This window comes from Rhinatrema bivittatum, chromosome 1 (assembly GCF_901001135.1).
Source record: "Rhinatrema bivittatum chromosome 1, aRhiBiv1.1, whole genome shotgun sequence".
Classification (NCBI taxonomy): domain Eukaryota; kingdom Metazoa; phylum Chordata; class Amphibia; order Gymnophiona; family Rhinatrematidae; genus Rhinatrema; species Rhinatrema bivittatum.
This window is the reverse complement of record NC_042615.1, coordinates 130,965,751-130,981,402: the sequence shown is the minus strand read 5'-3', so window position 1 is coordinate 130,981,402 and position 15,652 is coordinate 130,965,751.

Here is a 15,652-nt window from a genome sequence, read left to right as displayed (position 1 = left end):
GAAGGGGAAGAACATCTCTCCAAGGCTCTGAGCGGTGTTTTAACAGTTTTTAAAATGTACAGTAATAATCATGCTGAAAGATGAATGTGGATCCAATATAACTTTTCTGTTAATTGTAAGGTGAAATGAATGACAGTTTATAAGTCTTTGTTTAATGCAGTCTATTGCATTACTCCTCTTCCAATAAATCTGTAATTTTGTGCTGATGGATGATTTAATCTGATCTTTTGTTTGCACATCCCATTACATATTCAATGCAGTTTTGGTTCTTCCTTTCAAATTGGTGGACAGGATAGTTAAATTGGTTTAGAAAGCATAATTTCAAAGTCCCATTTTTTTATACCTTTATTCCGATATGAATATGTTTCTTACTTTTTATCTGACCTCCTCCCAGAATATTATGATGATACTATAGTGGTTATCACACGGTGAGTGTCGCAGTTCTCCTTTCTTCCTGTTTTCTCTTCCTTTGAGAAATGAGTGATGATCCATTGCTTTACATAACCTCTGTTCATGGAAAGGGTGGTGGGTGCTGCAGACAAAAATGCTGACTTCTAGAAAGCATGGCAGAAACAATGATAAGAAGGGAAGCCAGACAGCAACTAGTGTCGATAGATCGGTACCACAAGAAAAATTTGCCATAGTAGATGGCTGGTACATTCCTATTTGATATGTTCTTATCTTTCTATGTGCCTCTGTGGAGCCACAGGAATGGTCTAATGGGAAGTCTTCCACGCTCAATCCTGTTCCTGAAATCTTAGATATATTTGAATAGCCAAGATGATAAGTGTTCCTAGGGATGGAGGAAGGTCCTGAACTGCTAATGTATCCTTTATTCTCCCAGACAATCCTTGTCAAGAAATGGCAGTTTGGCTGTCCTTGCCCCAACTGAGCTCAGAAGCCAAAGTATGAAATTTGCAGCATGCTCGCCAATGGTGCAAGTGCTTTAGTGGATACTAAGAAGTTCTGTGATGGTGGATGAGGTGCACCCAAGTTGGTCAAAGATCAGATGAAACTGTTGAGTGACATTATCCAACTTCCTGAGGTGGGGTCTTACTCCCAGCTTGTTCCACAGGGGGAACAAGGTGGGATTAAGACCGTCCAACAAGGAAAGGATATATGTTACCTTGATACGATCAGAAAAAAAAATAGCAAGCTAAGATGCAAAATGCATCCTGCAAATATTGAGAAAACATCTGCACCCCTTACAGTTGTTACTATACCTTGGAGGTGGGGGAAGCTGTATCATGGATTACACACACCGGATAGGTACCAGTGCAGGATTCACCAGAGCTGGTACTGATAATGGGACTGGGCCCATATATTAGGTTTTTTGCTCCTGCATATGGGTGGCCAAAGCAGCAATGGCCCATTTTGGAGACATGTTCACCAAGCTCATGGCCTCAGCAACCTGTTGCAAATGGCATAAGCGTGAGCTTTTCTTGCTGTAGCACAATTGATGCAACCTTGTGTGCAGAACCCCAAGGTTTGTGCCACTAGCAGGTGAATGAGTCTTTGCATGGGCCAGAGTAGGACAAGATCCAGTAGTCTGTAACTATGGTTGGATCCGAAAAGTAGGCAGGGGTGAAGCTGTGACTGAAGGCAAAGCAAAGCTGGGTCTTAAGATTATGGCTGAAGGCAAAGCAATGCTGGCTTGAACAAAGGCAAGGCAGGCTTAGGACCTATTTGCTGAGGCAGCGAAGGAATGTCAGGAGAGCCATTTATAGGGCGAAGAGTCGTGACATCATCGAATGGTGCCGTGCGCTTTTTCCACCAATGGCACTTTAAAGGAGCTGGCTTTGGGTACATATATGCCTAGAACAAGGTCCAACAAAGGCAATTACGGTAGTGACCTGTCGCATAGTGCTGCTCAGTGTGGACCCACCGAGACAAAGCCCTTCGGCATTGAGGTAAGTACAGCCGCTAATTGGGCCATCCTGCGAGCAGCAAACATACATTTTTTGAACATTTGTTTCATTGTTTTCTAAAAATCCAGATTTATTTGAATTGTCTCAAGTTTATGCAAGTATTTGCAAATTCAAATTAAAAAATGATAGTGCAAATATTCATATCCAAACTAGGTAATAAAAAAAGATTTGTATTGGGTGAATATTGAAATCTTGTGAACTTCAGAGGTCTCTGATTTATCTGAGCTGCTAACCTGAATTGATTTACCCTCTGTTCTAACTCAACTTTGATTATAAGAAACTTCACCAACTTGGAGAGGATTCAAATTTAATCCAAGCTGGTTCATTTAGCCTCACTTTAGGGACTGCAGTATAGAAAACTGACTTTTTGATTTACTGGTAAACAAAATGCATATTTGTTCTTAAGATAATCATAGGGGAGCTCTGAGCGACATGCCGTGAATGTGCAGTAGAGAGTGGCCCTGCAGCTCTGACTGATGGGCCGCGCATGCGCGGAAGAGAGAGCTCTGACCGACGTGCTGATTTTACGCCCCAAGGCACAGAGATCCGACCGACAGCAGATTCAGAATAGCAGAGGAAGACGGTGCAGCTCTCACTCACCTGCAGCACCGGCACTGCCACTTCCCAACTTGCAGGAACAACAGGGCTTGCAAGAACAAGAGGGAGTGGAGGAGGGCTGAGGGAGAGGGAAGGGGTTGTGGATGAGGTGAGAGGGGAAGGAAAGGGGGGATAGAAGGAAAAGGGGAGAGGATATGAGTGAGGGTAAGAACAGAGCGACTCTGACCGATGTGTTGGTCTGAGCGACGGAATCTCGCCCGTTTGAATGGGCCTAACGGCTTGTACTTTTATATTTATGTATCTTGGTGTCAGGTTCCAAACTGTTCTTGTTCAGGTAACAGGTTACTAACAATCAATCAATTTCTTACTTAGAGCAGATCAGGAACAGACAGGTCAGATTCAGATTATTCAAGCCTCACAAATGGGATCAGATACAGAGATAGATGCAGAACTCAGAAGAACTGGGATCCAGTGCAGCAGCTGTTGTGTTCCGCGGCCGCGGACGTCCCCCTACCTCACCGCGATGGCGACCCACCGCGGCAGCATCAGGGGAGATGTCTGTTGTCGGTGCCGTTGTCCCCGCGTGCCGGCACGGGCCTCCGGGTTGGCCGCCGGGTCAGGAGCCATCCCTGTTCCTCCCTCACGGCATCAGGTAGCTCTCCTCCGCGACCTGATCCAAGATGGCCGCCGCCATCTTAGGCGCGAGGCCGCACCTCTTTCTGAGATTTAAAGGGACCTCGTCCCTTTAATTAACCACAGCTGGATCCTATGAGCCTGAGCAGGGGAAGTATTTAACGAGACTTCCTCTGCCCCTTCTTTGCCTTGGCAAAGTCTCCTGATAGCGTTGTTTGAGTCTGCTTGCTTCGGTGAGTCTTCTTGTGCTTCGGACCCTTGCTTCTTGGTTCCTGTCTCGTCTTAGTGATTCCTGGTTCCTGACTTCGCATTGGCAAGTGGTGATTCCTGGTGTGTGACTTCGGACTGGCAAGCGGTGATTCCTGATGTGTGACTTTGGACTGGCAAGTGGTGATTCCTGGTGTGTGACCTCAGACTGGTAAGCGACGACCCTCTGGCACTTGACTTTGGACTTCTTCTGGACCATTGTCTCCAAGGGCCCACCTAAGTCCCAGCAGCCCGGGTCCCTACGGTCCCCTCCCAGGGGGACCGCGGGCCTACAGGGGTGAAGCTCCAGTTAGCCCTTGCTCCGACTTCACGACTCCTTGACCTCCCAAAGGTCCACCTAAGTCCCAGCAGCCCGGGTCCCTACGGGCTCCTCCCAGGGGGATCGCGGGCTTCCTGTGGTGAAGACTCAGTTGCCTCCACAGCCACTTCAGTCTCCTGTGCCGAGGGTCAGCCGGTCGCATCTTCTGTTCTGCCTCGCCACCTGAAGGGAGAACCTACGGCTCCTCCTCCTAAGGTATACCATCCTCCCATCGGTCCAAGAGTTCACAAGCCTGAGCATAACAGCAGCTATTGGAAAATGTGGGTAGCTATTGAGTCAGCAGATGCATAATTAGGGATTCATTGCCTTAAAGTATATGGGAACTGCTTCATTTTTCTCGCAACTCCTTTTCAAGTTCCAGAGAGTGAATCCAGTTCCATAAATAAATATATAAAATAAATGGGGAATGGTCATTAGCCCTGATACTAAGCTCATTCCGTCTGACACTGTAGTCTTCCCTACCAAAGGTTTGATCCATGGTCAGAGCATTGGTTTGCTTCCCAGAACAGCCTCCATTATTATTTCTGTCAAGAGCCAGGCTAGGCATATGGTAACGATAAAATATGACTCTAGAATGGGAATACAGTGGAAATTGGTATGTCAAAGGGGATTAAATAACTCAAGGAAATTGCCCCAGTGTCTTTCACTGCTAGCTCACCAAGCCATATTCACATCATATCATCAGACTTTTAAAAGTGTGTCCTATGTGAAAATTTATTGGTTGTCTCAATCCAATTCCTAATGAGCATGAAAGTACCTCACTAAAATTATCAGTACAATTTAGTACTAATTGTCATTATTGTTGGCAGTTTTAACAGAAATGGCAAAGACAGTACAGGCACAGATAATGAATTACTCTTTCACCCTCAGAAATGGTCTCTCCAGAGGACTGAACACATCAAAAGGACATTGTGGGGAAGCTTGTATTCTGAAATCTGGAAATATGGAATGTGTTGTTAGAGATGAATGGTTTCTATTAGCTGGAGCAAAGATGAGTAGTGACAGTAATTTTAAAAAGCAAATAGAAAGACTGACTATCATCAAGACTTAAATGGCAGGTTAAGTAGATCAAGCCAACAGTGTTGCGTGAGGACATTAGCAACCTTTGCAAGAAGCTGGATGGAAAATGAATAAAGAACTATAACAAATAATATAGGTAGATATTTTGAAGGACGAGCTGAATATCACAAAAAGAAGGTTTTCCAAAGGCAAAAGACATTGATGTACTACATATATGCACACAGTATATAAATCAGTGCATGCATAAGCACAATTGGGCACTCTAAAATCTTCCTTTTGACCTTTCAATCTATAACCCAGTCCCAATCAATGAAAAGCACTCAAGCATTTAAGATATTTATACCTTTCAAAACCAACTTACATCAGTTCAACAGCAGACATTTCAAATAGTTCCCATAGACACTGTGTTCTGAATTCTAAGTATTACTGCTATTCAGAGATGCAACTCCTGAAGCCTTCTGTCTGATCTTTGTTATACTTTCTCAGCTGCTTATACTTCAAATAGGCTAAATTCTTAAAGGTGAATTTTAAAAGCTCGTTGTGTGCCAAAATCGAAAGATATGCGCACAAGATGGGCCGGTGCATGGCGATGGATTTTAAAAGAAGCTTGGATATGAACGTATTTGCCGCTAAGCGCACAAATGAAGAGTTCAAAAAAAGGAGTAGGGCGTTGGCAAGGTTTGAGCAGGGTATGGACGTTCCTAGATTTCAACTTCAAATTAGTGCATAAATACTGATGCGCACAGGTGCACGCCAGGGTCCCCTGCCTAGCAACTTTACTTCTACTATGGATGGCATACAAGTTATAAAATAAATAGATCTGTGGGGTTTTTAAGGGTCAGGGCTAACAGGGGAGAAGGGAGGATATTAAACTAGGGGGGGGTCTGGAAGTCTAATTCCTTACCTGGATGAATTGCAAATGAACTGGGAAAACTGGTAATGGTGTTGGTGAATGTGAGTTTTAAAATCTCCCCCACTTACTTGGCAGAAGAGGCATTTGCGCGCATAGGCGCACGTGCATTTTAAATTGTGCACACGTGTGCACGGTCAGGCTATTTTATAACTTGCGTGCATATACACACATATGTTATGAAATGGCTGTATCCCTGGGCATGGGTTGACAAAAGCACTCACATGTGCACTCATGCGCCTGTTTAAAAGTTACCATCTTTATTTTTAGCTTAATAATTTTTACATTCAAATTATGAATTTTATTGAGTTCTACCCACATTTTCTCTGTGCTGATATTTGCGAGATATTTTCTACAGGGAAACAGAAAAACAAACAATGAACATATGAAAAAAACACATGGCCTTTAGGGACAACCAGTATGTGTTTCAAAAAAAGGTGTTTATATCTGGCAGCTTCATTATTCATCCTCTTTAGATTGCTGACACTTGAACTTTGAAATGGATTAAAAATAAAAATCTGTGCTTGAATTTTGGTCATCCTTAACCTTAAGAGTGAGCAAACTGATCATAATCTGATATGGAGGCTTGTTTAGATTAAACTACCCTTCTCAAAATTGTTCACAATTCTAATAACCTCAAAATGTTCTGAGTCAGTCAGCATTTGCCAGCTTCACCTCAACTCACAGATTTGAAAGTTGACGTTACATTTTAAAGTGAATTGCCTGTGTTTTTGACTCAAGTGCACCCAGAAACAAAAAAACCTTAGTGGTGGAAGGAGGGAGAAAACCATGGGGAGGGCAATTTTCAAATAAATATATGGGAGTAAAAATAATTGTACCTGCATTAATTGGCTGTCAGAAAATTGCCTTCTTCCAGTTCATCTTAAGTATGCATGCAGTTCCCCAACGCATGTACTTTTAACCACAGTGAAAGGAGGTTTCCCCGGAGGGGCATGTTTAGATTTGGGAAAGTAAAACATAGATTGCATTTTCAAATTTACATTTACTCTCCACAAGAAATGTATTCAGAGAAAAAGCAGGTGCAAATGTCCCTGGGTATTTTGTACTCATGGCAAGTTTCAAAGTGAAAGTAAAAACCTTGGAGATTCTGTTGTTATTTTTTTAATTTAATTTAATTTAAAACATAATGGGGTATTTTTTAAGACCTGCGCGTGGGTGTACATGTGTGGCGTTACCTGGTGCTTGCAAGGGGGTTCACAATTGTGAATCTTGCACGCGCCGAGCCGCGCTGCCTTCCCCCGTTCCCTTCCAGGCCTGCTCCCTTAACTAACCTTCCCACCCCTTCCTCTAACCTTTCCCCCCCACCCTACTCTAACCCCCCCCCCCCCAATTTCTTATCTCACCTTTTGCGCCTGCCTGGAGGCAGGCGCAGGTTGAGCACACCGGCAGCCTGCCGGCACGCAATCCTCCAACACAGAGGTAAATGGCTGCTGTCTTGGAGGCCTCTGGCCCCGCCCCTACCCCGCCCTGCACACTTCCCGCCCCTGGACCGCCCCTTTAGTAAAGCCCCAGGACTTAGATGCGTCCCAGGGCTTTAAGCGCGTCGCCGGGCCTTTATAAAATAGACCCGGCGCGCGTAAGGCGATTTACGCGCGTAGATTTTTTAAAATCTGGCCCAATGCTATTATTATTATTTATAATTCATAAGTCAGTAGACACAAATATGACCCTGGACCCCAAACATGTGACCCTTAGGTCAGTCTGGATCTGATTCTTGACATCTCCCAGAACTGACCCATAACCTCTACCCAACTGATTAATGACTGCTACCTTGTTAAGTAGTAGGGATTGAAAAGGGAGTGCATACCTTTAAGTCATAATGGTGCCAAGCTTTTTTTTTCTTCTATTGAAATTTATGATTTGAAATGATATTAAACTAATTAGATTCGAGATATCATTAATATCATTAACAGCAAATCAAACTCTTTCCACTACCAGGCAGATTGTGATGCACCACAAAACCCTGCCAAAAATACACTCAAAACCTTTACAGGAAATCTGCCGTATCATAACTGAGGTCACAAAAGTTTTCTAACTCAATTTCTTTTTTTGATTTTTTATGAATTGGATCAATACTTACCCTACTTCTATGATACTGACAGGCCCACTCACATTTCCAGTGCATGGTGTTCGTATATAGACTGAAACAGCAAACCCTGCGTCCAGTGAACAGCCCCCTCCCCACCCAACCACCTCTCTGAAAATGCCATACCTGAAAGCTTTTGAGTTGTGGACACCCTGAGATTCGGTGTGAACTGGTGGAGGAGTGTATGAATTCACTTTCTCTCTTCCCATCTCTCCACAACTTCCACAAACATACAGATTTTCTCATGCATATATTCTCTTTCAATCTTCGCCCCTCCAGAGGTGACTGCTACCATTCTCCTCTGCTCTCTCTCTCTCTCTCTTACCCAGCCCCAGGACCAATCCAAGTACTCTGGCTAAAGAACATAAGAATATGCCATACTGGGTCAGACAAAGGGTCCATCAAGCCCAGCATCCCGTTTCCAACAGTGGCCAATCCAGGCCATAAGAACCTGGCAAGTGCCCAAAAACTAAGTCTATTCCATGTTACCGTTGCTAGTAATAGCAAAGGCTATTTTCTAAGTCAACTCAATTAATAGCAGGTAATGGACTTCTCCTCCAAGAACTTATCCAATTCTTTCTTAAACACAGCTATACTAACTGCACTAACCACATCCTCTGGCAACAAATTCCAGAGTTTAATTGTGCATTGCGTGAAAAAGAACTTTCTTCGATTAGTTTTAAATGTGCCACACGCTAACTTCATGGAGTGCCCCCTAGTCTTTCTATTATCCGAAAGAGTAAATAACCGATTCGCATCTACCCATTCTAGACCTCTCATGATTTTAAACACCTCTACCATATCCCCCCTCAGCCGTCTCTTCTCCAAGCTGAAAAGTCCTAACCTCTTTAGTCTTTCCTCATAGGGGAGCTGTTCCATTCCCCTTATCATTTTGGTAGCCCTTCTCTGTACCTTCTCCATCACAATTATATCTTTTTTGAGATGTTGCGACCAGAATTGTACACAGTATTCAAGGTGCGGTCTCACCATGGAGAGATACAGAGGCATTATGACATTTTCCGTTTTATTCACCATTTCCTTTCTAATAATTCCCAACATCCTATTTGCTTTTTTGACTGGTGCAGCACACTGAACCGACAATTTCAATGTGTTATCCACTATGACGCCTAGATCTCTTTCTTGGGTTGTAGCACATAATATGGAACCTAACATTGTGAAACTATAGCATGGGTTATTTTTCCCTATGTGCATCACCTGGCACTTATCCACATTAAATTTCATCTGCCATTTTGGTACCCAATTTTCCAATCTCATAAGATATTCCTGCAATTTATCACAATGTGCTTGTGATTTAACTACTCTGAACAATGTTGTATCATCTGCAGATTTGATTACCCTACTCATCGTATTTCTTTCCAGAACATTTATAAATATATTGAAAAGTAAGGGTCCCAATACAGATCCCTGAGGCACTCCACTGCCCACTCCCTTCCACTGAGAAAATTGTCCATGTAATCCTACTCTCTGTTTCCTGTCTTTTAGCCAGTTTGTAATCCACGAAAGGACATCACCACCTATCCCATGACTTTTTACTTTTCCTAGAAGCCTCTCATGAGGAACTTTGTCAAACGCCTTTTGAAAATCCAAGTACACTACATCTACCGGTTCACATTTATCCACATGTTTATTAACTCCTTCAAAAAGGTGAAGCAGATTTGTGAGGCAAGACTTGCCTTGGGTGAAGTGATTCTGACTTTGTTCCATTAAACCATGTCTTTCTATATGTTCTGTGATTTTAATGTTTAGAACACTTTCCACTATTTTTCCTGGCACTGAAGTCAGGCTAACTGGTCTGTAGTTTCCCGGATCACCCCTGGAGCCCTTTTTAAATATTGGGGTTACATTAGCTATCCTCTAGTCTTCAGGTACAATGGATGATTTTAATGATAATTTACAAATTTTTACTAATAGGTCTGAAATTTCATTTTTTAGTTCCTTCAGAACTGTGGGGTGTATACCATCCGGTCCAGGTGATTTAATACTCTTCAATTTGTCAATCAGGTCCACCACATCTTCTAGGTTCACCGTGATTTGGTTCAGTCCATCTGAATCATTACCCATGAAAACCTTCTCCGGTACGGGTACCTCCCCAACATTCTCTTCAGCAAACACAGAAGCAAACAAATCATTTAATCTTTCCCCGATGGCCTTATCTTCTCTAAGTGCCCCTTTAACTCCTCGATCCTCTAATGGTTCAACTGACTCCCTCACAGGCTTTCTGCTTCAGATATATTTTAAAAGGTTTTTACTGTGAGATTTTGCCTCTACAGCCAACTTCTTCTCAAATTCTCTCTTAGCCTGTCTTATCAATGTCTTACATTTAACTTGCCAACATGTATGCATTATCCTATTTTCTTCTGTTGTATCCTTCTTCCAATTTTTGAATGAAGATCTTTTGGCTAAAATAGCTTCTTTCACCTTCCCTTTTAACTATGCCGGTAATTGTTTTGCCTTCTTTCCACCTTTCTCAATGTGTGGAATACATCTGGACTGTGCTTTTAGGATGGTATTTTTTTTTTAACAATGACCATGCCTCTTGCACACTTTTTACTTTTGTAGCTGTTCCTTTCAGTTTTTTTCTAACAATTTTTCTCCTTTTATCAAAGTTTCCCTTTTGAAGGTTTAGCACGAGAGCCATGGATTTGCTTACTGTCCCCCTTCCAGTCATTAATTCAAATTTGATCATATTATGATCACTATTGCCAAGCGGCCCCACCACTGTTACCTCTCTCACCAAATCCTTTGCTCCACTGAGAATTAGATCTAAAATTACTCCCTCTCTCATCAGTTCCTGAACCAATTGCTCCGTAAAGCTATTATTTATTTCGTCCAGGAACTTTATCTCTCTAGCGTGTCATGATGATACATTTACCCAGTCAATATTGGGGTAATTGAAGTCTCAAACAATGACAAGCGCAGATTCACTTCTTGGATCCAAACAGTTATTTAGTATGAAAAAGTTCAAATGGCAACTCCACTGTCACATTTATTGTATAATTCCAATCGCAGGTAGGGGTCCCCCAACATGGACCCCATGTTTCGTCCACTGGCTGCGTCAGGAGGGACAGCACCATATAATCAATAGTCTGAAAATAAAATTTAAACATTTAACATGAATCCTAAAGAACAAAGGGTACATACCGGCATTAACTTAGATAGGATCAAACATACAACATACCTTAAAGAGATTCAGCATCAAGTTAACAGGGAGTGCAAATACGGTATAACTAAGCCGGCATTTTAAATGCCACATTTTGGCATGAGTGTTGTCAGCCAATCAAAGTCCGAAAATGGGAAGCCAATCAGATCAAGGCAGGTAAGTAAAAGACCTTTGAGGTGAAGAAACTCCACTCCAGCTCACAATAAAGGCCACTAGGGGTCACTGTATCGAGAAGGTAGATCCATTTTTGTTCCCTTTGAATTAACAAATCAGAGTAATTACCGCCCCGCGTCGGGGGACGGACTACATCCAATACAAAGAATTTTAGGTCTGTCAACTGATGAGATTGTTGTATCCAGTGTTCAACCAATGGTTCATTTTCCCTTTGGTTTTTTATATTCGATCTATGCTCTATAATACGGGTTTTAACCATACATTTCGTTATACCCACATATAATTTTCCACATGTACAATAGACCACATATACAACCCCTGTAGTACTACAGTCAGATGAACTTCGAAGTGTGAACATTCTAGAGGTACTGGGATGAATGAATTCCGACATAACCATTGTCAAAGCACATACCGAGCAGTGGCCACATGGCTTGTGGCCACTTACATCGGTAACAGTGGTAGGATTTGATACTGTGTGAACCAACATTCTTTCAAATTTTTACCTCTCCGATATGTGAACCGGAGGGTAGAGTGAAAAAAACGGTCCAAAGACAATGCTGACCAATGCCACTGTATTAGGGTTGAAATGGTCTTACTTTTCACTGAAAATGGCAAAAAACAGTTTATAGATTCCTCCTCGCATGAATTCTTCGGTAAAAATAAAAAAAATCTCTATTAACGTATAAAGCACGCTTGTATGCACGTTTCAGAATTTTGTGAGGGTACCCTCTCAAGGTGAACCTCGTCATCATCTGTTTAGCTTGATGAAATGTATTCCTCCTTAGTGGAACACAAACGGCATAACCTCAGGAACGGACCTGTTGGAATGTTTTGTTTAAGAAAGCGTGAATGACAGCTCTCATATTGTAAAAGGGTGTTTTTGTCTGTGTGCTTACGAAAAATAGTGTTGTTGAAACGATTGTTAGATACAGAGATCAGAATATCTAGAAAGGGGATACAACTGGATTGTATGTCAAAATTGAACTGTAGGTTGTTATCACAGCTGTTCAACCAATCTAAAAATACATAAAATTATACATCCGTCCCTAGCCAGATAAGAAATATATCGTCGATGTATCTTAACCAGATTGGAAGAAATTGTGACCATGCAGATGGGTATATAAATTTCTCTTCAAACATGGCAACGTATAGGCAGGCTAGGCTAGGGGCCATTGTTGCACCCATAGCCGTGCCCTTTATCTGCTGGTAAAATTGTGAGTCAAAAATGAAATAATTTTTTGTTAGGGCTAAATGTGCCAATTCTAGCAGAAAATCCGTAGGAGTCCTAATGGGGCCAGATCTTAATTCCAGCGTGTGTTGGATTACACTTAAGGCTTCTTCCTAAGGGATATTCGAATATAGTGAAACTATATCTAAGGTCACTAAAAACAAGGTACCACTCGGAACTGGAAGTTGTTCCAAAAGAGTAATCAGTTGTGAGGAATCCCTGACATACGATTTAATTTTTGGGACAAAAGGTCTTAAGAAACAATCTACAAATTTAGATAATGGCTCTAAAAGAGAGCCAATTCCCAATACAATGGGACGCCCTGGTGGATTTACAAGAGATTTATGCACCTTTGGGAGAATATAAAATGCTGGTGTAATAGAAAATTCACACAGTAAGAACTGAGCTTCCCGGGTAGTAATAAACTTATGATCTAATGCATCCTGTACCAAAGATTTTATCTGACCCTGAATTAATAATGTAGGATCAGTTGGTAAGGGAAAATAAAATACCCTGTCGCTCAATTGACGCATAATTTCAGATTCATAATCAGTTTTATTCAATATCACAATTCCCCCACCCTTATCAGCTGGTTTTATAACAATTTGAGGATCTTCTGCCAGCGATCTGATGGCTTGCCATTCATCTTTAGACAAATTGAAGAATACATAATTCTTAGAGTGAATGAGATCTTTCACGTCGGTACGTACTAATTTTTCAAAAGCTGTCAAAAGAGGGTCGGGAGCCACATGGGGAACCCATCTTGATTTTGGGTATACTAGAGATTCATCAGGTACTGGTGGAATCTCCGCAAAATAAGACTTCAATTTGAGTGTTCGAAAAAAGCGATAAAGGTGAATCTGAACATTAAAGACATCATACTTAACAGTGGGTACAAAAGAGAGACCTTTTGCCAGTAAATCGTTCTCTGAATTTGATAAAGGACAAGATGATAAATTAAATACTGTATCCTTAATGTGGGTCACTGTTGCCATGGGTCTTGTTGCTGACGGGTGGCGCATGTTGTCCTTTGTTGAAGCTGTTGTGCGGGCGCGGCATGGCTGCGGCCCCGCGGGTTGCGAGAAGTTTGATGAGATTGAGTCCCCTCTAAAAAAGAGGGTGCTGAGGTATAATCCGATGAACAGGGTAACGCTGCATTTGACGGAGGGACAATAGCACGGTCCCTTTGGGATGTGCCAAAGCTTGCTTCTTCTCCTGAAGAGTCGTCCGAGGAGGACTGTGCAAAAGTAACCTTCCTCGGGACGCGGTTTGTAGCCGGTGCCTGCAGCCTGCTACAGCTCTCTACTCTGCCTGCAGTCTCTCACAGCTCCCTGCAGCCAGCCTTACCTCTCTATGCTTCTTCCTGCTTCAGTCTTCGCGGCTGGGAGCCGTTCCAGCGACCTGCCTTCACCCAGCTCCAGTCCAGGGCTGCTCCGCTGCTTCCTTGGGCCCTCCACATGGCAGAGGACGCCACAGCTTCCAGCTCTTCTCTCCAGCTTCCTAGGGCGCGGGCGCTCGCCTCTCTCCTCCTCTTCAAGGGCCAGCCAGGTGTGGCCCCCTGCTGACCCCCTCTGACATACTACGTTGGTGCAGGCCACTGTCCGTGGTCCTGCACAGCTCCTGCTCTCTTCCTAGGCACACGGCCGCGTCTTCCTTCAAGATTTAAAGGGCCAGACACAGGAAGTGTCTTGGCCCCACCTTGGTGACTGTTTCCTGCTCCAGCCCTATAAAGGGCTGCTCTGTCAGTTGTTCCGGGCCTTGCATCATTGTGGAGTCTTCGCTCTGGAGGCTCCTGCCTGCCAGAGCCTTTGTAAGGTCTTCTTGTCTCATGGAGCTCCTCATCGTGCTGTCTTCTCGTCACGCCATGTCATGTCTTCGTGCCTGAGGTCCTTGTCCAGGTGTCTTGCTGTCTTGATCTCCCACGTCCTGATGTTCCTGCCTACGCCTCATCTTCAACGCTCTCGAGCCTTCTGGTCCAGTAGGCCGGGGATCCCTCAGATGCAGTACTTCTGAGTGGACTTGCCTGCTGGTGGACGGTTGTCCTGTGCTCCTGAGCCACCATGTCCCGGATGTTTGTTCCTGTGCTGTCCCGCTCCCGTCGTGGTCTGTGACCAGCATTTCTGGGCTGTGTAGGGCGTGTAATGGGACAGGGTGGTCCGCGACTCAGTCCCATGGGTGGCCTGAGTAGGGTGCCTTGAGAGACAGTGCCAATGTCCATGCCTTGTGTTGCCTATGTGGATCCCAAATGTCTCGTCTGCGATGCCGTCCGCATCGATCCCAAGTGTCTCGTCTGCAATGCCTTCCGCATCGATCCCAAGTGTCTCATCTGCGATGCTGTCTGCATCGATCCTGGTGTCACGCATTCATAGTCCTGGTGTCATGTCTTCAGCCCAAGTGTCTTCATGCCATGTGATGCCGTTGCATCAACCTCAGTGTCTTCGTGTCAAGGCCCGTCTGCCCTCAACCTCAGGCCAGGCCTGCTGCTCCATGCTGCTCGCAGCAGGTCCGAAAGGGCCCGGAATGGTCGGAGGACCATTCACCTTCCAACATCCTTGGATGTTGGCCATGGGAGCTTGCCGGCCCGGCCGAGGGCACGATTGTTCAGCCACGCAGAGCCACCGTCAACCCTTGGCTCTGGTCCGGAAGGTCTGGGTCGAGCTGAGGCCCATGGGCACACGAAAAAAAACGTTCTCAACAGAATGCAAGGCCTTTTGAGGCAGTACTCAACATTTATATGGCAAATATTTGCATGCAATTTAATAATGATTCTCTATTGTTCTAATTTAATTTTGTGCACCTTCTATATTTATGTTTGTTAAAATTTAATATAAATGAAATTTAAAAACATGAAAAACTGGGAACATGAACAAGCCTGAGTGATGTTTTATTTAAGGAAATTTAAAGAATTGAGAACTTTGGTGAGACAAGAATACTGAAAAACTCTAATTGATAATCAGAGATGGGGATGAAATTACTCTCAGTTCAAGGGTACTAGAAATTAACTGAGAAATAAATTCAGATTGGAAAAATGACTAAATACAGTAAAAAATGAGATTAGGGATTCAGAAAGGGAGAGAGGTTAGATTCAACTGCAATACCTAATGTAGAAATCACATCTTTAAGAAGAAAAAGAAAATTTGCAATCACAGGAAAAGTAGTTAGGTTAGAGTTTCTTCTGCTTACTCATATAGAGGTGAATTTTAAATGCCCAGCACATATATCAATAGGGGAATATATGCGCTAGTAGGGCTAGCGCACGCCAACCTAATTTTAAAAGCCACCCAGATACAGGCATTTCTCTTGCTGTGCACACATCTCAAAAGTTTT